This window comes from Diadema antillarum, unplaced genomic scaffold (assembly GCF_040938485.1).
Source record: "Diadema antillarum isolate AM-2024a unplaced genomic scaffold, OU_Dant_1.0 seq00000003_RagTag, whole genome shotgun sequence".
Taxonomy (NCBI): domain Eukaryota; kingdom Metazoa; phylum Echinodermata; class Echinoidea; order Diadematoida; family Diadematidae; genus Diadema; species Diadema antillarum.
The window spans coordinates 487825-515274 of record NW_027271125.1 but is presented as its reverse complement, the minus strand read 5'-3'; the positions used below and the strand labels follow the sequence as shown (position 1 = coordinate 515274).

The window sequence follows — 27450 nt, the reverse complement described above, 5'->3', positions numbered from 1 at the left end:
ATGGATCTCTTTGGCAACAATGTTGCGGCTTTCAAGGGCCAGAACTATGATCAGCTGCGAAAGACTGCCCAGTCTAGCGGGACCTTGTTTGAGGACCCAGAATTCCTGGCTGCTGACTCGTCCCTCTCCCAAAAGCGAATGTCACCTCGCCGCATCAAGTGGAAGCGACCTGGGGTAGGAAATTTTGTTTTGTAGTGCAAGGCTTAAAATGACAAATAGGCATATCCTTGCTTGCTCATTTATGCAAAGTTGACAATCAGGTCTGTATTAAATACAATTTGTACCTCTCGTTGAGCCATGAAGAATGAATAAAAACAGATAGGAAAGTATGGTATTTTCATCTTTCACATTCATGTGGATGAATATTGAACATAAAGACACTGTTATCATGGAAAGATAGACCTGCTTCATTAGTACCTCACCCCGATGCGGTTAGCTGTGCTTGCCAAGGCCAAGGATTTACAGAATGTGATAAAAACGATAACCAAATCAGGAAACATTATCTGCAAACTGCATAGCGGTGAACAAAAGATTTTACGCAACCCTGATGACTTGTTTGACATTTAAATCGACGATATTGATTACGGTGATTTCAAACTTCGTATTCTTGCCTATTAAGATTGCATTGACACTGTATCATACTAAGAATACACATAATACGTTGACATGGCCGATAGCCCTCCCAATGACTACGAAAATATCTTAATGTTAAATTGTACCGTCTAACTCCTAATAATATTGATAATGTTTTACAGGGACATATGGCTAAATATCAATGATTTTTGTCATGGCTACTGCTAAAACACTGATTAATCCAGTGCTTATTTACGTCGATGTGGGGCAATTTGTCAATCAGTTGGAATGAAAAGCTTATAGCTTATTATTGGCGACCGTTCTGTATGGTAATTCATAACACATGTATTGTAATTTTGTCTTCAATGTATTTGTAATCAAAATTGTTGAAATTGTTGAAACTAGCTATGATGAGTTTTATATTTGTATATCATTATGTTTGATTATGTTGAAAATAAAATGTAAATGTTGCCATACGGAGAATGAATAAATCAAATCAAATCGAATAAATCAAATCAAAAACATCTCAACGGAAAAATTCCATGAATTAGCATAATTACGCAGAATACCCGTTGCATGCTGTAAGGATTAGAACCAACACTGGCTGTCGGGCAGGGCTCGGTGGTCTGGTGGGGATGGCGCCTGTCCGGTGGTCGGGAGGTCGTAGGTTCGGGTCCTGCTCGAGTGTGTACGACCATATCTTTTTGTCATGGCTACTGCTAAAACACTGATCAATTCAGTGCTTATTTACGTCGATGTGGGGCAATTTGTCAATCAGTTGCAATGAAAAATATCTCGACGGAAGAATTTCATGAATTTGAATGTTCACGTTCACATTACCAAATGATGTCATCTTCAATATCAGAATATTTGTTTGACGTTTCATTACCTGGGGCATTTTGACATTTTACAGCTGTGATATTTCAGATCTTCTTCAAGAAACTACAACACTATTCATTAACAGAAAAAAGGAAGAAATAAGAAGATCAGTGTGATGAAATCATGTAAACATGGTACATCCCTAGCATGTACCATGAGTTACAGTAATTTCAGTCTAGATTTGTTCATAGAATCAGTATATGTGTATATGTTTGTTTCAAAAAGGATCAGACACATACATATATAAGTATATTACATTCTTGTATAAAACAGTAGGGTACAATGTAGGCTACTTTTACTTGTGAGACCTCTATACGTGTACAGTGTACGTGTATATGACTGCATTTGCTTCGCTTTACATGCGTTTGATAATAACACTTCATGAAGAGTTTTACCGAAAATTAGAAAATTGGCTCAGTGTCGTTTCGAGCATTTTTTTAAAGTACAGTGTATAGGTCCTACAGATAAAGTCCCCCACTTTTTTTAACGCCGGAAGTGCGTAATTGGCCCAAGAAAGAAATAGAAACCTTGAAGTGTGAGAGTGGTATTAAAGGTTTTTTTTTTTTGTTTTTTTTTTGCTTGTCAGCTCAAAAAACCCGGAAGTTGAACGGAAGTGGCACCAGAAGTTGCGCTGAAGACCTTTTTTTAAATTTTTTTGCTTGTTAGCTCATGAAACCCGGAAGTGCCCCCCGGCCCCCACTTTCAAAAACGTTCCGCCGGCGGTGAGGTGTACTGTATATAGTATGTGTGGCAGATTTTAACATTTGTTTGTTTTAACATTTTTTTTTTGCTTTAACAATGCCAGATTGACATTTTTTATTTTGTATATCATGTACACTACATTGTAGGTGTTGATTTCACACTTCATTGTTTAGTGTTGTATTCAGAAATGTGTACCCCTTCTTTTGCATACTCGCATCTCATCTTCCTTGAATCTTATCCTGACAAAATGAACTTTCATCTTTGCAGGAATTGTGTGCCAACCCCCATCTCGTGCTGGATGGCACAAACAGTGGAGATGTAACCCAGGGTCAACTGGGAAACTGCTGGTTTGTTGCCGCAACTGCCAGTCTTGCTCAGGAGAAAGAGTTGTGGGACAAGGTATGTGCACATGGCTTAAAGGGTGTGTACAGTTCAGGTTGAGGTGAAGATTTAACTTTTAATGTTTTGCGAGATATTCAGAAACCACTCTATGAGATGTCAAAGAGCATGCAGTTCTAAGGGGTATCAAAAGTTTATTCGATGAAAATCGGTTTTGAAATGGCTGAGATATCTAAAAACAAGGTGAAACAAAGAGATCCTAATAAAGTTGTGGCATGTCGCCTTTTATCATTAGCACTTTTTTGGATATCTCAGCCATTTGAAAACCAATTTTCATCAAATAAACGTTGAATCTTTCTTAAAATTACATGCTCTTTCATATTTCATAGGAGTCTTTTCATTATCTCACTTAGGAAAGTTCAAAACATGAATCCCTACCTCAACCAGCACTGTACAGTCCCTTTAAATATTGCAAAGATCTACTTGTAGGTTTTCTTGTGACTACACTATATATCTCCATGGGTCATTTATAAACCTCTTAGGCAGACCACGGTGAAGAAAATTAATTCAAATATACAGTATGTGTACGCCTACTTGTACAATAACTTTGTGTGCACATGATATTGAAAAAAAGTACGTAATAATCTAATAAATATTTGTGTTTTCCATAGGGGCTATAGCCTTGATACTGCAACCAAGTTAAAGACTGATCATCATTCTTGCTTTCTTCCTAATATGATGACACATATGATTTGTTAATGCAAATTGCATTGCTTTGAAAATGGAAAATTCTAATTCTACATCAAAGAAGAACAAAAAAATTCTCGTGGATTTGAACTGACAAAGAACAGTGCGATAGGGTCCAGAGTCCTTCGGTAGCAATTACAGCTACGCGGAGTGGTTTTTAATATCTCTATGGCTGAAGAATGAGTTTTGATGTGAATGTGCAACTGTTAATAGCCTTGATATCAAAGCTGCACCCTCACTCATTAAGGGTGAACATACCCTGCCGGCAAGGTTGAAGGAAGTGATTTAGACGTGTGCCGAGCGTTTCAGTCTCTAAAAACTGTTGGTCAGTCGGGCCACTATCATCCGCTAACAAATTACTGTACAAAATCATATTGAGAGTAAATTCATTTAACCTATTTATTTACCAAGGACTCTGACCCTCCTTTGCCAAACACTTAGTACTCATAAAGAAAAAAGAAAAACAAGAATGACACATACAACACACACTTTTTTTTTTTTGGTTTTTCAGTAATCTTTACTTAGTTTCCATAATTTCACATAACAACAACATTCATCTCGATGTAAACACAATATGCAATCGGTTTAAATGTTTGGTTGAAGAGAATTTAAAAAATCAAATAAAATATACACACACACACACACACTAGATATTGATCATGAAATATATTGATTATGTAGGTCGTAGAAAAAGTGACATACAGCTGTACACACTTTTTTGGCATATTTCCTTGTAATGCTTTCTTTCAGTAATGTTTTTAAGTTCATAGACAGCATTATCAGTATAAAAAAACAGAATTCTTTCCTGACATCCCCTCCTCTTCTTAAAGGCTGAATTACAAACGTGGATCTATAAATCGTGTGGCAAATATTTTTTTTCTTTTTCACCCTTTGCATTTCTTTTTAGCAGATCAGATTATGTATGGAGGTGACTGTATCAAATGCCTTGAAAATTGCAACGTCTCTGCAGTTGGTGTAATAAAATGACATAGTATTTTACATACAGTGGTATTTACACATAAGTTTTAGTTTTACAGCCTCATAGAGCATTATTGTTAGTTATCTGTTATCTGTTAGTGTAAAAAATGTCAACCATTTGAAGTGATATAAGGATTCAAAACGACCAGCGTATCAGGAAAAAGAAAAGAGTCCCTATTCCACAATATGTGACAGTTGCTACAAACTTTAAACCAGCAATCAGTCTGCTGCACTGTGTATTTTCTTTGAGAGTCCAGCTGAACCGAAATGTTCATCTCTCTGCGATGCACTGCCATTATGAATTGGAATGATAATAATAAGTCTTTGGATCCTTTCACATACGGTACAACTATACAGTGGATGATTTTTGTTGACTTAACCCAAATTTTACATGACAATATTGTTCCATGTTATGAAGACCAGTGGGCCTAAAAAGAAGGTATGAAATGTGACCCTGCATCTCAAAATCAACAAAAAGTTGCGAGATATGGATTTTTAGGTAAGGGCAGATTCTGAAAGAGCAGACTCTAAACTTTAAAGTGATTTATAGCTCAATTGAAATAGACTCTCCTAACCTATCTAAATATTGGAAAGAAAAACACACACTCTGGTAAAGTGTGAATCAAGAAAAGAGGCTCTGAAGTTCAGGGTCTATTCAAGCACTTAATCTTTACCAAACCGTGTTAGCCTCGCGATGAATGGGACAAAAAAAAGCAGGATGTAAACCATCGGAGCAACAGCAATGAGGAGATTATCGGAATAGGCTGAAATAAAATATTCTCCATTTACACATTCTGTCCATGATTAATGCCAACTTTCAAAGCAGTAGCGTTATCCCTTGAAAAATTATTAGACTTGAAAATAAAGCTTGTTGAATTAGGGTTATCAAGAAATGAAAAGGGGCCTCTAAGACATACCTGGGGGGCATTTCATGAAGCACTTTTGTCCGACAACTTGTCGGACAAATTTGCTCTCAGCCAATCAGGTGCAAGGATTTCCGTAGCTTTTAACATTTTGTCAGACGAAATATCTCACAAAACGCTTCATGAAATGCCCCCCTGATCTCACTACTCTACAAAAAAACATATATATATATATATATATATATATATATATGATGCCAAACTTGAAAATAATATAGAAGAAGGGTGCATGTAGCTCTTTCTGAAAATATGAAAAAGTCAGTATTGACTTGGTTGACTCGTTTTACCTTTTTTGAATCCTCACGTAAAATCAAGGGGTGCGACTTTTTGTTTGTTTTGTGGTGTACGGTCACAAATGAACAAAATATCTTTTTTAAGTCTCTCATGGAAGCTGTCTGTGTACATGAAAATAGCATTACGAAGTTGGGGGGAGGTGGGAAGACCAGCAAGGAATAATACAAAGGATCAGTGCTCAAAGTCAAGTTGCCATACCATTAGTGCTCAGTTTGAGAACATTTTCATAAGACCAGTCATTACCACACTCTGGCAATGAGTTGCATTTTAACAGTGTATTGATGACTCACTGAAAGAACTATACATTGTAAGTGGTTCAGGTGAAATATTCTTTTTTCTTGTTTTTTATAGTGGCTAGCATTGCTTCATTGATTCTTTTTGCAAACAGAGTCTTCTGTATACATTCATGTATTCCAGCCTTCACTTTCTTACTTCCTACTTTTGTTGCATTTGTTGTCATTGTATTATCTTACCTCTTTGTGCCTCCGCCCGAAGGGTGTCGGAAGCATTGTTTTCGGGTTGTCCGTCCGTCCGTACGTACGTCCGTCCTCATTCGTTTACGCGATAACTTGAGTAACGTTGAGTGGAATTTTACTAAACTTGGTCCAAATACAAAGTATGAGGGAATAATTAGGCCTACTTGAGTAAATTTTTGGTGAAATTGGCCAGAGGTCAAAGGTCAAGGTCAAATCATGAAATTGTATCCGTTTACGGGATAACTCAAGATGGATCAAGCAAATTTCACCAAACTTTGTCCGAGGATGACGTATGATGGGGCAATTAAGTAAGTAGTTTTTGAGTGAAGTTGGCAAGAGGTCAAAGGTCAAAACCAAATGCTAAAAATGTTGCTATTTCCCCCATATCCACATATGCAATGCCTGAAGGTATTTTCTTGAAACTTATTGTAGATATGTACTACTGAATAAAGGTTCTCCAGAGAGAGTTTCAGGTCACGAGGTCAAAGGGCAACAGGTCAAAGGTCATGTGACAATGTTAAAATTTCCTATTTTTCCATGTCAAATGGTTCAAGGTATCTTCATGGAACTCGGTACATCCGTATGTACTGACTGGCAGGAATTATCTAGGGAATTTACTGGTCATGGGTCAAAAGTCAAGGGCAACCCCTCAAAATTTCACTATTTGCCCCATATACATGTTATGATTGCAGGATTTTTCTTGAAACTTAAAAATACATGTATTACCTAATAGAGATTTTCTGGGAAATTTCCTGCCGGAAGGTCAAAGGTCAAAAGGTCAAGGGTTAAGTGTCAAAAGCCACGCTAAAATGCAAATATATATATATATACATATTATACTGAAATCACACTTTTTCTTCATATCTTGAAAATTACTCAATGCATAAACTTGTAAAAGGGTCAAAAGTCAAGTAAAATCTTCAAATCCCCAAATACATGTACCTGCACTCTTAGACAATATATAGCAAACCTAGTTCAAGTGAACATTCAACACATTCATGACAAACCTGTCTTTTCAATATTTTGCCAATTATGTGAAACTGTCATCACAAATTGTGAAGACATTGTACTATACACCTTTAGGAAAACCATGTATTATGGCGGAGGCATACCAGTCGCCATAGCTACATTTCTAGTTTATTCAAACTTCATGCTCTCATGGCTTACATGTAGGTTGTCCCCAATGCTAAGGATCAGGACTGGGATGAGGAGAAGAAGGAGAAATATGCCGGCATCTTTCACTTCCGGTTTTGGCGCTTCGGGAAGTGGCAGGATGTGGTCATTGATGACCGCTTACCCTGCAACAACAACAACAAACTCATCTACACACATTCCGAGGAGGGAAACGAGTTCTGGAGTGCGCTGCTGGAAAACGCATATGCAAAGTAAGCCATGAAACGTGAAATTGCGTGTCATATAAATTTATAGATTTTGTTTTTGTTTTTTTGTTTTTTCATTCATTCCTACAGGGAGTATGGATCCGCACGCGGGCGTACAGATTTGCACGCAGGCGTTCGGATCTGCGCGCGGGCGTTCAGATCCGCACGTGGGTGCACGACTACGCACGGGCGCGTACGGGGGCGCACGGAGCCACACGCACCCGTGAGAGGTCGCACGAACCTGCACGCAACCGCACGAAGCGGCCCCGTGCGCAATGCGTGCGGGAGGAACATAACTTAATGGTCTGACTGTAGTCAGTAGGTGGGCCCTGACTGAATAGTATTGTGAGCTCTATGTTGTTTGGGCCTCTGTCAGTTTGTAGTGACTGTGTTTCTTTTTGTAGGGGAACAAATGCTCTGCTATACATGTATGTGTCCAGCAGCAAGCTATACATGTACAGTCTTTTCCTCTATAGGCATGGAGTCGCATGTTCACCCCACATGTGGAAGAGCCCAATACATCGTCATCCCACTTCGTTCCGTAAAAGGTCCCCTGATATCCATTACATCCTTTTTATGACATCATTGCTGGGTCATTGCAGCCTGCATTCAGTTGACATAATATAGATTTATCATTAACATTTTTCAATGAAGTTTAGAGAACGATTTTTGAAATTTGTGATGGCAGTGACATCATAACCTAAATCTGATAGATATGATGCAGTTATGATGAAAATTCTTAAAATATGTCATGAAAAGCTGCCAAATTCTGATATTCCTTAAAGGCAGCCGATCGCCATCCCTAATGGTACGTAAACTCCGAACGACCGAAGTTTGTGCATGCAATTGCGCAATGCTAGCTACCACTGAGACAAGTGTGTGTGTGTGTGCGTGTGTGTGTAAGCATCATACACAAACATTGTCACCGCGAGCTACGGTGATTGGAGGAGAGAGGCCAGAAGACGCTGCGGCGTGTGTGTGTGTGTGTGTGTGTGTGTGCGTGTACGCATCATACACAAATATTGTCACCGCGAGCTGCGGTGATTGGAGGAGAGAGGCCAGAAGACGCGTGGCTCTTTCGGCCTCTCTTCATGTGCATGCGCACTGAGAGTGTGCGTCCATTCGGAAGCTCTCGTGGCTCGCTTTGACCGCCATTTTGGGTTGGGAGATAAGCACAGGGAGCCCTCTTGTAGCCTACCGTACTTTCGCTGACCCATTGAGCCATCGCTATTCTCATTCGGGGGTCACTACATTTGATACAGAATGGGGGAGGCAGCGTGTTGCGTTCGTCTCCGTGCCGCACAAACCACTCGCCACGACTGAGTGTCTTTAAGTTTCTTAAAAGTCTACGTGAATAAAACTTTTACTGTTCTTTTTGCTTGAGTCAGCGCTGTGAGTGTTGTCTTCTCATAAAGTCAACTATGGTATGAAGTGGTTTTCTATCAAAGGGGTTAAGATGTATCACATGACTTGTGCAGTGCTTGTCTTCCAGAGATCATGCTGAACAGACATCAAGACGCTCTACCAGCATGTGCTCGAATAGCTATAGTTGAGACTTGAAATACCTTTGTGGGATGTTCTATTTCGAAGATGTTAAAGCATCTCTGCGTCACATGAACACATGGATACTTGTCAGTTGGTTACTTTTTTGACATATTGATGCGATACTTATGAACACTCATGAAATGAATCTCTGCTTCATGGTGCACTGGGCCCATGTTGAAGTGGCCACTACGATCCGCATATATGTGACCGTGCATCTCAAAACCAACAAAAAGTCTCACCCCTTGATTTTACGTGAGGACTCAAAGAAGGTAAAATGCGTCAACCAGGTCAATTTTTAGTTTTCCATATTTTCTGACAGAGCTATTCTTCTTCTACATTGTTCTTCAGTTTGGAATCATCAAAATGAATGGGAGAGGCAGTGGGTTTTTGAGCAGTTTTTGGTAGTGTAGTGTGATCAGGTTAGTCTCGTAGAGGCTCCTTTTCATTTTTTGAAAATCCGTTGCACACTCTTCACTTTCAACTCTCATAACTTTTGAAAGGTCATTGCTACGGCTTCGAAAGCTGACGTTAATCATGGACAGAATGTATTAATGGAGTGTCTTAAATCTCAGTTTATTCTGATCATTCTTTCATTGGTGTTGCTATGGTGGTTTACATCTTGTTTTTGTTCCATTCATCGCACAGCTAGCACAGCTTAGTAAAAATCAAGGGCTTGAACAGATCCTGTACTTCAGAGCCTCTTTTTTTTCAGTTCACACCCTTCCAGGGTGTCTATTTTCTTTCCAATATTTAGGTAGGTTAGAAGAGTCCATTTGAACTTAATTATACACCATTTTAAAGCTCAGAGTCTGTTCTTTCAGGATCTGCCCTTAATTAAATATTCATCTCTAGCGATTTTTTGTTGGTTTTGTGGTGCAGGGTAACATATGAATGCTACATCCTCATCGTTGTATTTCCATTGATTTTTTAATGGTTTAGTTGAATGTTCTCCTCTCATATGCATGTTGCAGGATCTGTGGCTGCTATGAGAACCTCGATGGTGGCAACACGGCCGACGCTCTGGTGGACTTCACAGGGGGCGTGGCCGAGCAGATCAGTCTCCAGGAGAAGAAATTTGTGGATAATTTGGAGAAACATAAAGAGCTTCACGCACAAATGAAGAAGTACAGCGATAGAAGGTTTCTCATGAGTGCCTCTATCAAGGTATATCTTTGCTCCCGTTTGATTTGACTGCCATTTGTCAGGATTGGTGAGACGATGTGAATTTCTCTCAAATACATTTGTGCCAATAAGAATTTTGAAAAGTTGATGCTAAAAGAATATAACAATCTCCTATTGCAGATAGTGTTTATGTTGAAAAAAACAACATTATTTCCTTTGCATTTTGAGGTGAAACAAAAGAACATTTCAAAATAATGTCAGATTTGTACCATTTTATGCAGCCACTAATTTAGGGGGTCTTGTTTGAGACCATACAGTGGAATAAAGCTCATGATAAACTAGACATACATATGTTGCAAGTCTCTCAGAGTCCCATAAAATATTTAATGGTGGGGGGGAGGGGGAGGAGGAGGAAATTATTGTAAAATATAATGATTAGAGATTCCACATGACATATTTTTATGAATCATTTAGCCCACCATATTGAATTATTTGTTATTGTCTGTGTGTATTACATGATATATTTTGTATTACTTTCTATATTGGATGTATATTTATCACTCATAGGCCTCATTAGGCCGGCCGTCCGTGTGACGGGTGTGATTTTTTAATAAAGAATAAACTAAACTAAACTACTTTCCAAATATAAAGTGAAACTGAAAACTTACCAGCAACTTTGCTGATTTATCATTGTGACAGAATTGTTTGATCTGAGCTGCTTCAAACGTGGAGCAAACGTGTTCATAATGTATAAGCTATTTTTTTTTCGCAACCTGGAGTTTAATTTTCGCAAATTTCGCGAATCGCAGTTGGACCGCGAATTCAACAACACGCGCTAGGTAGTGCATTTACAATAGCCTCGGTGTCAATTTGCGAAAGCAACATCTCGCGAAAATGTCTGCCACAATGTTCGCGAAAATAACAGCTCAAACAGTAATCATGAATGACCTCTACTGGCATAGGGCAGACTTTCAAACGCTTTCTTAAATATTCACTAAGGCGTCTCAAATATCCAACTACATTGTACCTTCTTGCACTGGGCGACCAAAAAGTTGTTATCATGCCAGTAACATGTATAGACATAATTGTATTGTATCCAGCCATAAACTGATTGGCATATATTGATTGATTGACTGATTGATTGATTGATTGATTGATTGATTGATTGATTGATTAATTAATTGATTGAAATGGTTTTGATAATAATGTCATTGCAGCCTAATACCAAATTGGGATAGTTTACATCAAATTAATTGAAACAAAAATTAAGATAGCTTCAAAAACAACAAAAATACACAAAAACAACAAAATATCAATATATACATGAACAGGAACATTATTGATGAAATGAAGTAGATGATATTAATTCCTTTGTTGAATATGAAATATCTTCTAGGAAATTATGTTTGTTTTTCGCTGTTTTTGTGTATACCACTCTCCAAACATATGCAAGAATTAATATCAATGAACTGCAGACAAGACAACGCATACATCTGTTCATGACTTATTTTTCCTGCAGACCAAATCTGGGCATGGACTGTACAGTTTCTCTGTCTTGATACCTTTAAACCGTCTGAAAATGATATTTCTTATCGCAGATTGGGCCAAATATTTGCCCATCACTCCAGGTTATCCTAGCAATACAGGATAGTCAACATGATTGTAAGCATTGGAAACACTGAATAGTGCAAGTTGTCATGCATCACACGAAGCATGGAGCAAAATTGACAAATTTTCACATGAGATATAATACGCAAGCAGCATGTGGGGAGTAAAACTCTATGCCCAAGCAAAATTGATAAAAGTAGCAGTTTCATTTCCATGTCTGCGTGGCTAGTAAATTGTGAAAGAGAAAATTAATAATGAGTAAATAGTGAAAATGCATGTAGTAATAATGTGTCAATTTTCAAAACAAATAGGAAAAAGTAACAGTTTTCAAATATTAAGTACAGTCTAAACCTAAATCAAAACCTTTTCAAGGGAAGCAGAAAAAAGTGGCCTTGGTGGACAGCTTCCTGCTGTAGAAAGTTTGGCAGCAATCGAGTGTGGTGGATGCATGTACACCGTAGTGAATGTGAACAAATGCATTGTATGTATATGTCAGGATGCATGTATTAGTTTGCAGATGAACCCTTATATTACAGTTGACAGCTACAAACACGGTTTTCAGTCAGAGAAAGAGAAGTGATTATGAAACCAAGCAGTCTCTGTTGGTAACATGCATTTTTCTCACCTGACTGGCACTGAATGAACACTTGTGGCCTCTTTTAATGCTGTTTACAATTAACCATGGGTTGCAAATTGTGTGGCTACTGTCCGCTTCAGACCAATGGCTGCCATATGCAGAGCCTTTAATACCATATACAAATGTACTTCCTTTGGGGGGGGGGGGGATTTTCGGTGACTGCAAAAATTAGATGGCAAGTAAGGACCGGTGGCAGCTATAAAAACAGGTTTGACGGTACATAGCATGTGAGTTCTTTAAAACGTTTACGTGCAACTTGATTTCATCTATGTGTATCTTGCCTGAATGCATTCTTTTTGTAGTATTCTATCAAATCGTCCTTCATGTCTGTCATTTCAACAGGTAACCAGTGCAGAGGAGATGGAGGCCAGAACTGATGTTGGCCTGGTCAAGGGCCATGTCTACAGTGTGACAGCGGTCAAGACTGTCAAGCTGGGTGAGTCCGGCTTGCTGAACCTCTTCAACAAGGAGAAGGTGTATCTGGTGAGGCTGAGGAATCCATGGGGCAAGAAGGAGTGGACCGGCCCCTGGAGTGACGAGTAAGTCTAGAATATGCTGGTCCTGACTGAAAACAGGTGCTACACATTGTACATTCTTGTCAGACTTTAGTCCAGACACCTGCTTTTGCAATCATTCACATTTAGTAGGCGTCCACACTTTTCTGTAAAGTTGCATACACTTATTTTCGGATACATAGAGTGGCAAGAGTAGAATTGCATATTTATTGACAGGCATTGCAGTGAAGCTGTGAGAAAGGAATTTTTTGATTGGTCAAGATATTGTTTAGTCTGTGTAGGACATCTAGCAGGCATCAGAATCGAGATGAAAACTTTCTAGAGATCTGCATTGGCATCAGTTGATTTGTAACGTATATGTATACATACAGTAGTTGTGCATGAAGCGGCAGAGAGTGAAAAGCTACTTGTATCATCTCATAATTATTCATTTTTCTTTTCTTTTTTCTATATTTGCGATGTTTTGTTTTGTTTTATTTTGTTTTGTTTAGGTCTCCTGAGAGGCAAAAGGTCAGTGAAAGTCAGCGCCAGAGTCTTGGCATCGTTAATGAAGACGATGGAGAATTCTGGTAAGCCACTTGCTGAATCTAGAATTTGTGTTGCTGTTCTTAATGCGCAAGCCGGTATTTCCAACCTGGCCTTCATTGCCTTGTGCTATCTCAGAGAAGAAGATACTTCTCTTCCAATATTCAATCGTAGTCTACTTCAATATTTTCATCAAGCTGGCATGACCTAATGGAAAATTGGGATCTACGTTAAAGTCAATATCATATCATAATTCAGTAGAAAGGTATTTGTAACCTTTAAAACCTGTCCTCAGTTTCAATTATAATGATTGCTCCTTGTCTTTTGCTGAAGATCATTATTCTTATTGATACCCAATGACCACACTAGTCCCCACATCATGGGGAAAGTCCCAGGCCACAGAACTTTCCCCTCCAACACCATAGTGTGGATGGTTACCGGGACCTGGAAATTTGGAGGGGAGAGTGACCGTGGGCTGTGATCGATAGCACCCAGTTGTATTCATCAAATATGCGCATGCGCAAAGTCCAGTCTCAAGTGACAGGGCTCGCCCCAAGCAGGGAGGTAAAGCCATGTTCAGACGCATTTCTAATTGGAGTAAAATCTATGGCACAGCAATTAAAATTCCAATTGAAACTTTTCTTACCACGACCCTGTGTCCACACGACTGTCGTGGGAAGAAACTCCGACCAATTTACCACGGCCTTCTTGGGGATCACCGTAAAGGCTCGGTGTAACCATGGAGGTAGAAAAGAGAACTTCCGGAAGTGGTAGCGCCGCGCACGTCGCGCCCATACGATTTTGTTTTTTTTTAAACCAGCGGCATTTGTCTTCTCTATTCTTGTTCATGAGAAATTCTGAGCGCTAGCTCTTTCGTCGCAATCGGTTAGGTTAGAATGTACTGCCTGCGCACGTGTACTCGCAAAATGTCAACATTGCGATTGACCCCGAAGTTTCACCTATTAAAGTCGCAAGGTATGAAAGGCCATAGATACTCCGAGGGATGGTCCGCACGGGCAATTTACTCCGACCGGCTAGTCGTGGTAGCGAGATACTCCTGAAAAAACTCAGGACTATCTTGGTCGGAGGAGGAGGTCTTGGTAACATATCTGTTCAGAAAGTAACATAGTGATTGTAGATGATGATTTATGCAGCATTCTACTGTTTCTGTGAAATTGTATCTTTTTTGTATGTTTCTTTGTCTCCCTCCAAAGCGCATAGAGACCTTGCCAAAGGTATTATGCGCTATATAAGAACGGTAATAATAATGATAATAATAACAATAAGTTCTTCCGACCGGAGGAAGTTACCACGACCTTGTTCAGACGGGCACTACTCCGACCTTTCCTGCAACCAAGCTTCCTCCGACCCTTCCTCCTAAGTTACTCCGACCAAAAACGGCCTTCGTCTGAACGCAGCTAGTATATATTTCCTACATACATTCCCAACCGCCGTTAAAGAAATAATTGTACATTAGGTGCTCGAAACAGATGTAAAAAGAAACAACAACAACAACAACAGCCATAGGCCTAATAATAATAAATGTACATAATGCCACATCAACTGATCACATGATAGAAAATCTGTGTATACTGTTGTAGATGTAAGAGAGCCAAAAGTTGCCTATATACATTTTAGTCTGTTCTGTGACTAAAATGGTGTGACGATGTACCTGAGTCTACAATGTAAGTGCATGTAGCTTGATATACTATGTAGGATGTATCCTATATTGTATACAGCATGATATGAACACAAGAATGAGCTGCTTGTTTTGGCAACCTGGGTCGACGTTGCCATGTGTGTGATTTTTAGCTTATGTTGTGGTTTATGAGGCCAATTCTTATAAGCACCCAGCCATGTGGCAGGAGATTCCAATGATTTCCTGCACCGGTACGTAAAAGTGTGCAATGCCCTGAACGGAGTTACACTGTGTTTCCTGTCACCAAGAAGCTACAATATGTGAGCAATCCATGAATTGATATAGCACTATTGAAACAGTGACAACAAAAACAACTAGAGGAGCACTTGGAGAGTATAGACCTCCGCCAAGCAGCTCATTTCCACCCATGTATATACACACATGCTTATTTGATTTTCCAACGATCCTAAGTCTACCCAAAAAAAGATTTAAAATTTCTTTGAGTTTACATTATCTTAACCCTAACTAGGCCGGGCTATTTAGGTAGATGATAGAGCTGGGGGGGGGGGGGGGCGCCTCCGGATCTCGGCCGTCGACCCAGCATTCACGACGAAAATTGGCACACACATTGCCTGTGACGTAGTCTAAAATACTGTCAAGTTGATTTTTCCAAAAAGAAATTATGATTTATGCTATTGTGCTAATTTATGCATAGTACGATGCATGAAATCAGACTATTTGGTATAAATCACTAAATAAAGCTCAAAACAGGCAATTTTTTCCTGTAAACATTCTTTTTAGTGTCCTTAGCAAATGTAAGAGAAACAGAATTGTGCCATCAGAAAAATTTCTGAAGTATTATATTGTTTTTTTAATTTGTTATGAAAATATGTCATTAATTGATTTTAATCAATACAACCCTCAAAATAATCATGCTTTTATGAAATTTGCCTGTAAGCACAGTTTGCATTGAATTTGTACATGAATTCACGTTTTTTAGCAATTTTTGGTCCGACATGAATGTACATATATATGCGTAACTTCAGAACCGCGTGCCCGGGCGTCGCAAATTAGGTGCCAAGAGATGCGGGAGCCTCGAAAAAAAAAAAGATATGAAACATCGCTGCGATAGCTTCTTGCAATGGCGATATATCGCACTGAACGTGCCTAGTTAGGTTTAATAGGCCTGCCTGGTGTACCTTGAGCTCACACAAAGTGCATGCATGCATACCTCAAATATGCATACCTTGAACTCCCTTATAATTTGGCCCTATTTGCCAATGATCATCTTTAAAAACAAAAGAGAGGAAAAATCCTGGATCTGGGCAGTGATCCCGATAATTACTAAAATCTGTTTCTTGTGTCATTAACAGCTTTTCCTATAAGATTCATCCAAATCCGTTCACAACATATTTGGGTTATTTTGCAAACAGACTACCTAACAAGCCAATGCTAGCAAAAGCATAACCTCCTCGACAGAAGCAATAATGGCACCAAGAACAAAAACAACAACAGAAACAATAGTAGTGCCCTGCAGCAACAGAAACAAAGCTACATGTACAGCTTCTTTCAGTATCACAACTACCAGCTATACATAATATCATGGAAAACTTTGTGGATAGATTTATAGTATTTGTTACATTGTAGATATTTTTGCCTCCCTTCAGATATGTGATATCCTGGAGACTAACAATTGTTATTATTATTATCATTACTATTTAATCATTCATTTGGCATTTCAGTTTCACTAGTTGTTGACAATTTTTGCTGTGGCTATGTAAGATGAACCAGGAAGGATTATACCCGGGTATGATGTATTTGAAAATGTCTTTTGCTGCATCCAAGATGAAACAGTTGCATAAACAACTAGGTGTACATGTACTCTCTGTTTTATTCTCCAGTTGTAAAGTGTAGCATTTCTCCATTTTTATGTTTCGATCATTTTTTTTTCTCGCATAGATGAAATCTGATAACCATGTGTCAAGGCTAGACCCCACAACAATGTCTTTCTGTAAAATGTTATTTGAGTTTGCAGTTTCATCAGTGCAGGGTTTTTTTTTTTTTTGGCCATTTATTAAGAAATACTATTCACTCTTCATTACGGTTTAATATTTTATGTGATTTACAACATTCAGTGTGTTTCTTGTCTTGTATCAAGGGATTTAGTGACAGTAGCATTAATTGTGATAGATTTTTTGACAGTATGATGCATGCACTGAGAGAGCTTTTGTGAGAAACGACTAAAGCATTCAAGAGAAAGGGTTGATACAACTAAGTGCTATCGAATTCTTACCCAAGTATATGAGTAGATTTCTGTATTAAAGTGAAGTTTGGCCTGGCGGTTAATTTTGATCCCCTTGTAAATGTGCTTTAAGAAATGTGCTTTAGTGGAAGAAACATTTCAGATGAACCATTACCCTTGTATTGAAGATTGCTTTGTACTACATCTGTTTTTTGTGTTTGTATGTGCATGTGCATATTTCTAAGTCTCTGCAAAACAGTGTCTGCATTGAAAGGACATGTACACTATAGTGTAGGTCATCCTTCAAGATACAGTGGACTCCCGTTATAACGAAGTCCTCGGAACCGGCACTTTTCTTCATAATCAAACAAATAAACAATAAAAAAACATAGAGCTGATAATATTACGGTTTAAATTTTTACTTTGTTGTAACCGAATTTTGTTATAACCGTGTTCGTTATAACAGGAGTGCACTGTATAAGTGTGCTGAGAGATAACCATCAATTAAAGATCTTCAGGTCAAATTGGGTGGAAATTATCAATAGGAACAAGCAACAGCAAACCTTGACAGTGTGATGCTCCAACTTGCTCTGCTCACTCCAGGATGCCCTTTGAGGAGTTCTGCTCCCACTTCACAACTCTGGTCATCTGCCGCATGCCCAACCAAGCTTTTTTTAGCCTTGACCGCACCTGGCACGAGACGCTGCTCCTCAGCCAGTGGAAGTTCAATTCCAACGCTGTCCAGAACCGTGCTGGTGGCTGCATCAAGAACAAGGACACTTTCCTGCAGAACCCACAGGTATGCTCTCATCTTCATCCTTCTGATTTTATTTCCCCTTCTTCTTCTTTGATTATTTCTAATGTGCTCATTTAATACCTAGTCTCTTCTTTGTGTTTCGCAGTTTGTGTCAACAGCTCAAATTCCTGTCTTCTATTATACGATACAGGATCATATTGATAAAGGTACACCCAGGGCTGTCAACTAGTTTGTTTTGGTAGTCAGTATTGAAAGTATGGTCTTTCTTTATCAAAATGGAATTCCATTTTCTTTGCTCATTTTTCCACTAATAAAGAATATTAATAGCATTTTTTTCTCTGAAGGAAAAATATCCCCTTTTAAAGTCTTTTGTAGTGTGCTCATTATGTACAAGTTTCCTCTTCATTATTTTTCATCAAGTATCTCAGTTTTCCAAATTTGTTTTTGTCTGTGCAACAGTGTTTGTTTGTTTGTTTGGTTTTTTCTTGCCTTTTTTAACCTGCAGAGGTTAACAGTACTGTGCATCATAAAAAAGATTGTGTTACTTTTTCCATTAATTTGATTATTCTGGTAATTGTGATTCTAGAGAGTGTACTCTTTTGCATGGTTTTGAAGGAAATTACAATAAAAGTCTGAGTAGATAGAAATGATATGAATAGGTGGATCCCTAAGTGTAGACTGTGACATGATAGAACCACCTGTAAAATGTCTAGAGAAGTTAAATAGAAATGGCATTGTACAATTATAGAGACGTTAGGGGAAAAGCGAAGTCAATCTTGAGTTTTTCATATTTTCTGAAAGAGCTATTCTTCTATATCATTCCTGAGTTTGGGATCATAAAATGAATGGGAAAGAGTGTTTTCAGCAGTTTTTTTACAACCCTTTTTTTTTTTGTAGAGTATTGTGATCAGGTATGTCATAGAGGCCTCTTTTCATTTCTTGAAAATCTTTTGCACACTCTTCACTTTCAACTCTAATAACTTTTGAACAGATAACTGCCTTGAAAGTTGGCATTAGATATGGCCAGAATGTATCAATGGACCATGCTTGATATCGGCTTAATTTGATAATTCCTTCATTGTTGTTGCTCAGGTGGTTTACTTCTTGGATTTTTTGTCCCATTCGTCGCACAGCTGGCTTAGTATAAATGATAAAATGCTGGAATGACCATGTACTTCAGAGCCTGTTTTCTCAGTTCACTCTTTTCCAGAGTGTGTGCTTTCTTTCCAATATTTCTTTAGGTTAGGAGAGTCCATTTCAATTGAGTAGTACATCATTTTAATGCTTAGAGTCTGCTCTTTCAGAATCTGCCTTAACTAAAAGTCCATGTCTGGTGGCTTTTTGTTGGTTTTGTGATCCAGAGTCACATGCAGTTACAGATAATTTCAATAGGCAGATACAAGGGAGATGATTTGACACCCTTAACATTGCAAACTTTGTAAATGAGGTAATTGTAGGAGTTTGAAATAGCCCCCCCCCCCTCCTCCTCCCTTTCAACCCCTGATTGTAGATCCCGTCTTCCCCCCTTAAAGTTTCTCCTGAGTGTGGATACGGACAAAGATGACATCATTGTGTCACTGTCACAACCGGACACCAGAGCTGACCAGAACGAACAAGCAAAGACCATCGGCTTCTATGTCATTGAGGTGAGTCGGTGATTGTGTTCATCTGAATGGGTACAGCTTGTCTGATCTTACGACCACCAACTTTAGAACTTATGTTTGTCAACTGATTTGCTAGAAACAAAGTGATACTGTATGAAAGAGACATTGAAAAGAGAAGCAAATTTCTCGAGCTACAGAGAGCGTGTACAATCCATGCAGATGCCTATCAAACAGTGCTATAGTCTGGCTTCTGCAGTGCTGGATGTTCATTCTGTCATAATACCTTCGTATATGTATGCAGGACCAAATTGGTGAACCACTTTCAGTATCTATATTTCACCTGTTGAAGACTAGTCACGAGTAAACTCGGGCAGGTGTCTATGGGAAACAAAATGGTATAAGAAAATCAGCCCGTCCTCAACGGGTTAAGTGGGGAAATTGAAGTCATATGTCTTGTCACTGAGTTGAGCCAAATGACGTAGACATATATAGTGGTACAGGGCGCTCCAGCACACACAGTTGTAATAAAACTTTGTTACAATGAAGTATAAATTCAGACCCCAAATTTGGTAGCACAAACTTCTATGGTGCAAAATTTCCTTTCAGTTATTAAAAAAAATGTATTGTTATAACACTGCTGGTCCCAAGGGTGTCATTATAACTGGAGTTGCCTGTATTATTTTACGTTTTGATTGAGAATTTGGAATTTGCTGAAGGACAAGTCCAATTCTTCTCCTGGGTTAAGTTCTTCTGTACACTGTCATTCCTATACAAACGTCAAAGACATTTATCTTATGTAAAGCATCTTATATAAAGCAAACTAGTACAATGCTTGCATCTGAAAGATAATTTCAGAGGCGTCTTCATAAAGTTACACTGTAAGATTTTGATGTGAAAAATATAACAGAATAAAGTCCTTAGAAAAAAATACCAATCATTTTCTTGTTTTATGGCATGAACTTGGTAATGGTATGGTCCAGAATTCAATGGATTTGACACGGAAAACCAAAGCTGTAAACGAATAAAGAGACAAAGAAATGGATAGATGTAAACAAATTGGGAAATATGTACAATAAACATACAATACCTGTGTTCAGCAACAATGCATGATGTTTGAGTTCTCATAATTTTATGAAAGAATAAAGTAGGCTTCTTCACTGTATCCTGTCTGGAGAAGAGAATGTTTTCCTTATCTTTAAGTGTGCTAAACATTTGGTCATATTGTTGTTGTTGCTGTTTTTTCTTGGCAGGTTGAGAGCAATAGAAAGCACAGGGTACACTCTATCAAGCAAGAGCCCTTCGAGTCTACATACATCAATTCTCGAAGTGTGTTCGCCGAGCAGACCCTACTGAGAGGGCGCTACATCATTGTGCCAACGACCTTTGAACCCAAAATTGAATCACCTCTAATGCTGAGAGTTTTCTCAGACAACGGGGCCGGAGTGAAGTAAGTTTAGCACTTTCTTCATTCCAGCTAGTTCGCTCCTGTTTTATAGTGTTCATTGTTTCTGTTTTACTCTGATGTGATGTTTACATCTCACCATTAGTGCTTTGTGTAAGTTTTACGAACTCCGAGTCTGTATTAGGTGGCACTTGAAGTCACCTAGCAAGAAGCATCAGTAATCATTGTATTATTTTTCGTTATCATGCATATTTTCTATATTATTTCTATTAACATTATAATTATAATTATCCCCATCACCATCACTTTAATTATCATTTTACTTTCATTATCTAAATTGTGGGAATGTTAGTGGTAATGCGTACAGTACAATTTTGCCCCCTTTGTTGCATTTTTATAGTATTTCCTGGCAGTTTTCATAACAATGAGGTTGTTTACATTCATAATCTTATACTTGCCTTAACTTGCATTTATCTGAAAATGTATTTTGCTGTGTTTTCATGTGAATTATGACCATATTTTTTGTCCTGTATTGCTTTTGTTACAGAGAACTGAAAGAAGACTATCCTTCCCCTGGAGCAATGGAATGTTTTCGTGATGGAAACATCCAAGTTGTGTCACAAGTCACTGTTCTTGGGGCAACCAACCTTCCCAGGCAGGACCATAGAGGAGGTATAGAGGGGGAGGGATATAGGAAGAGACACAAGAAAGATAAATACGAACATAGATAGATAGATAGAAAGATAGATAGATAGATACATACATACATGCATACATACATACATACATCCATAATACATACATGCAGACAGCATAGATACATACAAGTACATATGATACGCTGTAAATGCATACATACATACATACATACATACATACGTAAATACATACATATACCACACAGAGATCGATAAATAGATAGATGGATATATAAGCAGATAGATAGATAGACAGATTGTATCATTTCTTTATTCAAGAAAATGTTTATACACAACCAGGTCAATTATCCCTTCAGATAATTGCAGGTATAGGTAGATAAACAGGTGGATTAATAGATAGATGGATAGAACCTGTAGATAGATACACGTAGGTAGGTATTTGAACAGGGAGATATCTTGTAAGTTTTATTTATGCTGAGAGATATAGGCAAAGGGTGGGGGAAGTGAATGCAGTAGGTACATCAAAGTAGATATTTCATGTACACACATACAGAGTTATAATAATTTATGTATAAGTGTAATATCTCTATATATTGAATTGAATTGAAAGGTTATTTTATTGATCCATTGCAGCCCGCAGGCTGAATTGCAGACATTTTACAGAAATAAGCATGATTACTATAAAATATGTACAAGATTGTATAAATACATAGAATGAAAGAAAAAAAAAGATATCAAACATATTCATTATACAATATCAACATTTACTGCAAAACAAGCACATGTTCTACATTTACAATTTATAACATCACTATTTTCATTATTATAGATAATCACAATTGCACAATTACCCCCCACTCAGTGAGTGGCAAGGTTTTCTTTATGTATCTCTGTACCTGGGGCCATCATCCTCGTCAAGCTTAGCTTATGATGATGGTCCCCTGCATTTCATTTTTATCATTTCCTATTGCTTCCTTTCATATATGATATTCGTTCTTGAAAAAAAAGAAAATATATGTAAGATCCAAACGTTACGAATATTAGCTGTGTAAATGACTATGTAAGTATTTTGTTGATTTGTTGATTTGTATTGATTTTGAAATGCAGAAATAAAAACTGAACTGAACTGAACTGAACAATTACTTTAAATACACCCTGTAATTTCAACCTCTTTCTCATCTTCCTCTTTTCTCTTTTTCTCTTCTTTTTCTTCTTCATTTTTTCTCCCTTTCCTTTTCCTTTTTTCAAACTTTACATTCTTCATCTCCCACTTTTTCTACTTCAACCTCATCTTATTCACTGACAATATCCAAAATTAATTATCATTATTAAAACACATTTGATACTATTACAACAAAACCACCGTTTACACTATTACTTTAACAACAATCAGTATCACATTCACACACACACAAAAAAAAAAATATATATATATATATATATTATCATTCTTACTGAAAACATTAAGTTTACATATCAAAATATCAGCATAAAAAAGGAAAAAAAACCTTGGTATATCTCATTACACACAACATAAGAAGACGAGTATTGCACTATTGTGTATGCAGTATTGTACTGACTGAATCAAACAGTTTGCCCGAGACTAAAAAAAAATGGCATATGAGAAAAAAGATTAAAGGGGATGGCTAGTAACCGATCGGTGGGAATCCGTGGGAATGCTGAGGAATGATTGTTCCAATCCTTGTGGGATTCATTTAAGAGTACATTATATATCTACTGTTGTGTGAAAATTATTTGCTTCAGAACGGTCTCATATTCAAGTAATGTGCAGATTAATGCCCCGTCACTGACCAGGGACGCTTACCTGGAAACATTAAACTGCACATTACTTGAATATGAGACCATTCTGAAGCAAATAATTTTCACACAACAATAGATATATAATGTACTCTTAAATGAATCCCACAAGGATTGGAACAATCATCCCTCAGCATTCCCACTGATTCCCACTGATCAGTTACTAGCCATCCCCTTTAAGAATTGGAGATAAAATCAGTAATGAACATAAAAGAAAAAAACATATTCTGTACTTAAGTTGTATAGCCTGGTTACTTGCACTTGTTAATGCAGATGATGTTATAAACATTTCTCAATTACTATATGGCAACAATAAATATTGCATTCATTTCATTCTCCAGAAATAAATTACACTTATATCAACAGACTTCTTGAAACATAAGGCAGAAAAAATACCACAAGAATACAAAACTTCACGTATCGCATGCCTCAAAGTATTAAAAACAAGAAACAAACAAACGTGCAATTTCAATCAGATTAGTACAAAAGTAAAAAAAAAAAACTTGCTCAACACTGTAAAAAAAAAGAAACGGCAGATGAGAGAGAAAGAACAACCAAACAAACCATATGTTTAGAGATCAGAAATGGACCTAAAATAGATATACTGCACATGAGGTTCTGACAAATACATAAATAGGTAATAGGCTGGTAGGAAAAAAGATTGATCAATAGGTAGCTAGATGTGAAGAAAATAAATAAATGAGGATTGAAAAACAATTTGGGTAAAGTAAGAACTAGATCTTTAATTTCATTCTTCATTGCAAAGGCAAAGCTGCGTAATGGCCAGAGTAATTAATCCACGATTGTTTGTTGTTTTGTTTAAGTGTATGATAAACACACACACACAAAAACATGTACATGAAATTTCTAATGAAGCTCTGAAATCCTTATGAATTAGTACTTCAAGACCAATGCTCCAAAAAGGTTTTGACCGAATTACAAAAAGAAACCAAGTTCTACTGATGTTTATTGCAAGCAATGACCATTGACGTGTCAAATTGGATTTCCTAGTTGTAGTAATAATACAGTATGTCCCCCTCCCCCCCCCCCCCCAAAAAAAAAAATAAATAAAAAATAAAGAAAGAAATACAATGGGATTTATCAATGCGAAAGCATTGATAACACCCAATATGATTAAACTGTCTAATGCTGCTTCAGAGTCTTAAAACACAACATCTTAGCTCTATTTTGCAGAAAACCCCATTCAATTTGGTCAAGTGGTCACAGAATTAATGTAAAACATGTCATGAGTCTCATTCTTTGGATGCTCTTAATGTGTGAACACAACGGGCAGAACTTGGAGGGAAGGGATTCCTGATATGCTCTATACAAAACTCTTCATTTCTCTTTGACCACTGAAGCAAATCGCATGGGACCTTCTGTAAAATGTGGGCAATGAGTTATACTTTCATACCCTGAGATATAGTTTCATTCGTATTTTGATTGATTCATTATCTTTAAAGTTATCATGGCGGAGGGTACCGTTATAATTTTTGGGGGGACATATGATATTGTTAGTTCAAGCAATACAAACCCAAAAAAGACGAGAGATTAGAGATTGGAATTCTCAATGTCATCCATACCTGTCTTCCATGCAGGAGCTGACCCTTATGTGTAAATCAAGTGTGAGGGGAAGACGGCCAAATCACGCGTACAAGAGAACACTCTCAACCCAGAGTTCAAGTACAGCGCCATCTTCTACCGCCGAAAACCACAGTTCAGTTCAGTTCAGTTCAAATTTATTTCATATTTCCATTTTCTCAATGATGACATTACAAAATTATTGACAACAAAACAAGAGTACAAAATATATACAATCATGTCTTTTGATTGTAGAAGAAAAAGAAAAAGAAAATATACTTGACACAAATGTACATGGTCACATCGTATGAAAATGTCACTAGTAAGTAAAAGAAATATGATGGGGCCTACATAAAAGCTTTAAAGCTTGTAAAACTGTAGGTTCCCGAGTTCATAGGCATACAATTTTACACGGAGAACGGATATGTTTGTCTTGACCAACTAAAATTACACCAGTACAAAAAAAAAAAAAATAGATGAGTAATAAACTAATGAACCACATAGATATCGCACAAACCAGACTGCATACAAATCTCGCAGTGTTTGAATAACAAAAAATGCTGTATTATTAAAAGATGTATAGGTACCATGAAATAACTTAAGTAACTTGGTGCTGCGGACAAGGACAAAAGACTGGGAGCATAAAAAGGTTGCTAAAGGCTTGGTAGTGTGTATCCACTAAGTAATAACTGTTTTAATTTGCGTTTGAAGGTGAATAAAGATAAGGAAGAAGTGATATCTAGAGGGAGATCATTCCAATATCTGGGTCCAGTAAATATAATTGTCTTCTTTGCAAAAATAGTGCGAGTACGGGGAAGGTGATAGGCGTCACTCTGGCGAGTAGGATAACAGTGGATAGAACGATTCCTTTTGAACATGTGGATAAAAACAGATGGTAATTCATTAGTTGTTAGTTTATACATGAAAATTCCGAGATTATGATAATATAAGTCTGAAATTTTCAGAATTCTGTTTTGATGGAAAAAACAATTGGTATGGGCAAAATATCCGGCGTGGTTTATGATTCTTATTGCACGCTTTTGAATACGGAGAAGGGAATCTAGTAATGAGCAGCAGCCCATCATCATTGAGGTGAGTGGTCTGTTTTGATACTTGTCTTCTTTGTTCAAACTTTGCAGCAGATTTTTGGTAAGGCTGCCACATCACTGGGAACAGGGTCAGTGTGTTCAAATAAAAGACAAAAAAATACTCATAATGGATGATGATTTAGCATCACATACCTCTGTGATTTTCGAACAGATTCTAGCTGCATTAAAGGGATGGTTTAGTTTTGGCAGAGATGGGGAGTCAGGTGTAAACTGTTTGCAAAATAATTTTAATCACTTTGAAAGAATTTAAAGAGCTTACGATTCAAGGAGGAATTAGAAGTTTACTTGATAAAAGTTGTTTTTGAAATAAATGGCTGAAATGTCCAAACACAAAGTAAAACTAAGTGGTCCTAATAAAAGGTGGAACCTGCAAAATAAAAGATGTGAAGGCAACTGTCAGGGAATAGCATCTAACCAGCTGTATAGCTGTGTTGCAACAGTAATAACTGTTGTTTGCGAGAGAAGAGAGGAACTAGGACATTCATTCAGTGCTGAGCTGTGTACATGTAACGTGATCAGAGTAGCAGTCCTGTAGCATATAGTCAGTAGTGATCCCTACACTTTCAGGGGCATCTTATTGGTTGTGACTGTACGATGACTGAAGTTAGGACAGTGATCACTAACAGCGTACGCCTGCCTTCGTCCATCTCTGCTTGTAGGTGCGGAACCATAACGTTGTCAAGGACACCTTCATGGGCCAGGCCATCTTCATGGCTCAGAACAAGGGACAGACCGAGAACATCGTTGAGGTCCTCAAGAAGAGAGGCTGCGACTCGGAGGAGGCCGCAGGAAGCAACATCTCTGTTGTCATAACAACCACAGATGACCTGAGAGCTCTGTAGAGGGTATCCAAAGTTTTTGGAAAAGAAAACTGCGGTAACAGAAAGAGGATTCTTTTGGCCAAATAGCTTTCTCGTGATGGAGAGTAAAGTGTGGCGAAAATGCGATAGGGCACCTTTAAAACATGCGGCTCATGCCCTTAATTTCTGATCATGTGTAAAAATCCCATAGAGTTTGCCCCCGTGCATTACCAATGGAGTAATTGTATAGAAGGTTTTTGAACACCCTATAGCCTTATGAAACACCCTGTACAGAAACCAGGGTTAACGAGGTCCAGAGTAGGGGAAAAGGCCAGAAGCCCTAGGGAAAAGGGCCTTGAAAATATTAAGCCATAGAAGTAGAGTTGTATAGTACCCCAATACATTTTGATACATGATGGGTTAATAAGACAGGATTGGTCACGTGACCCTGGCTCGAGAGGGTATAAATACCGCGAGCTCATTGCACAACTTTTTAGTTGGGTTGGGGGGTAAGTGCGGGTCCACAGCACTCTCTCTCTCTTTAGGAATAACTATAAAATTAATGGGGAACCACTAGGCCAGTATAACAGAGCTTAG

General features: G+C 37.9%; 1 pseudogene; it reads left to right on the top strand.

The window, feature by feature from the left end:
- Window positions 1–26895, top strand: LOC139724908 (calpain-5-like; annotated as a pseudogene).
- Window positions 26896–27450: the final 555 nt, after the last annotated feature.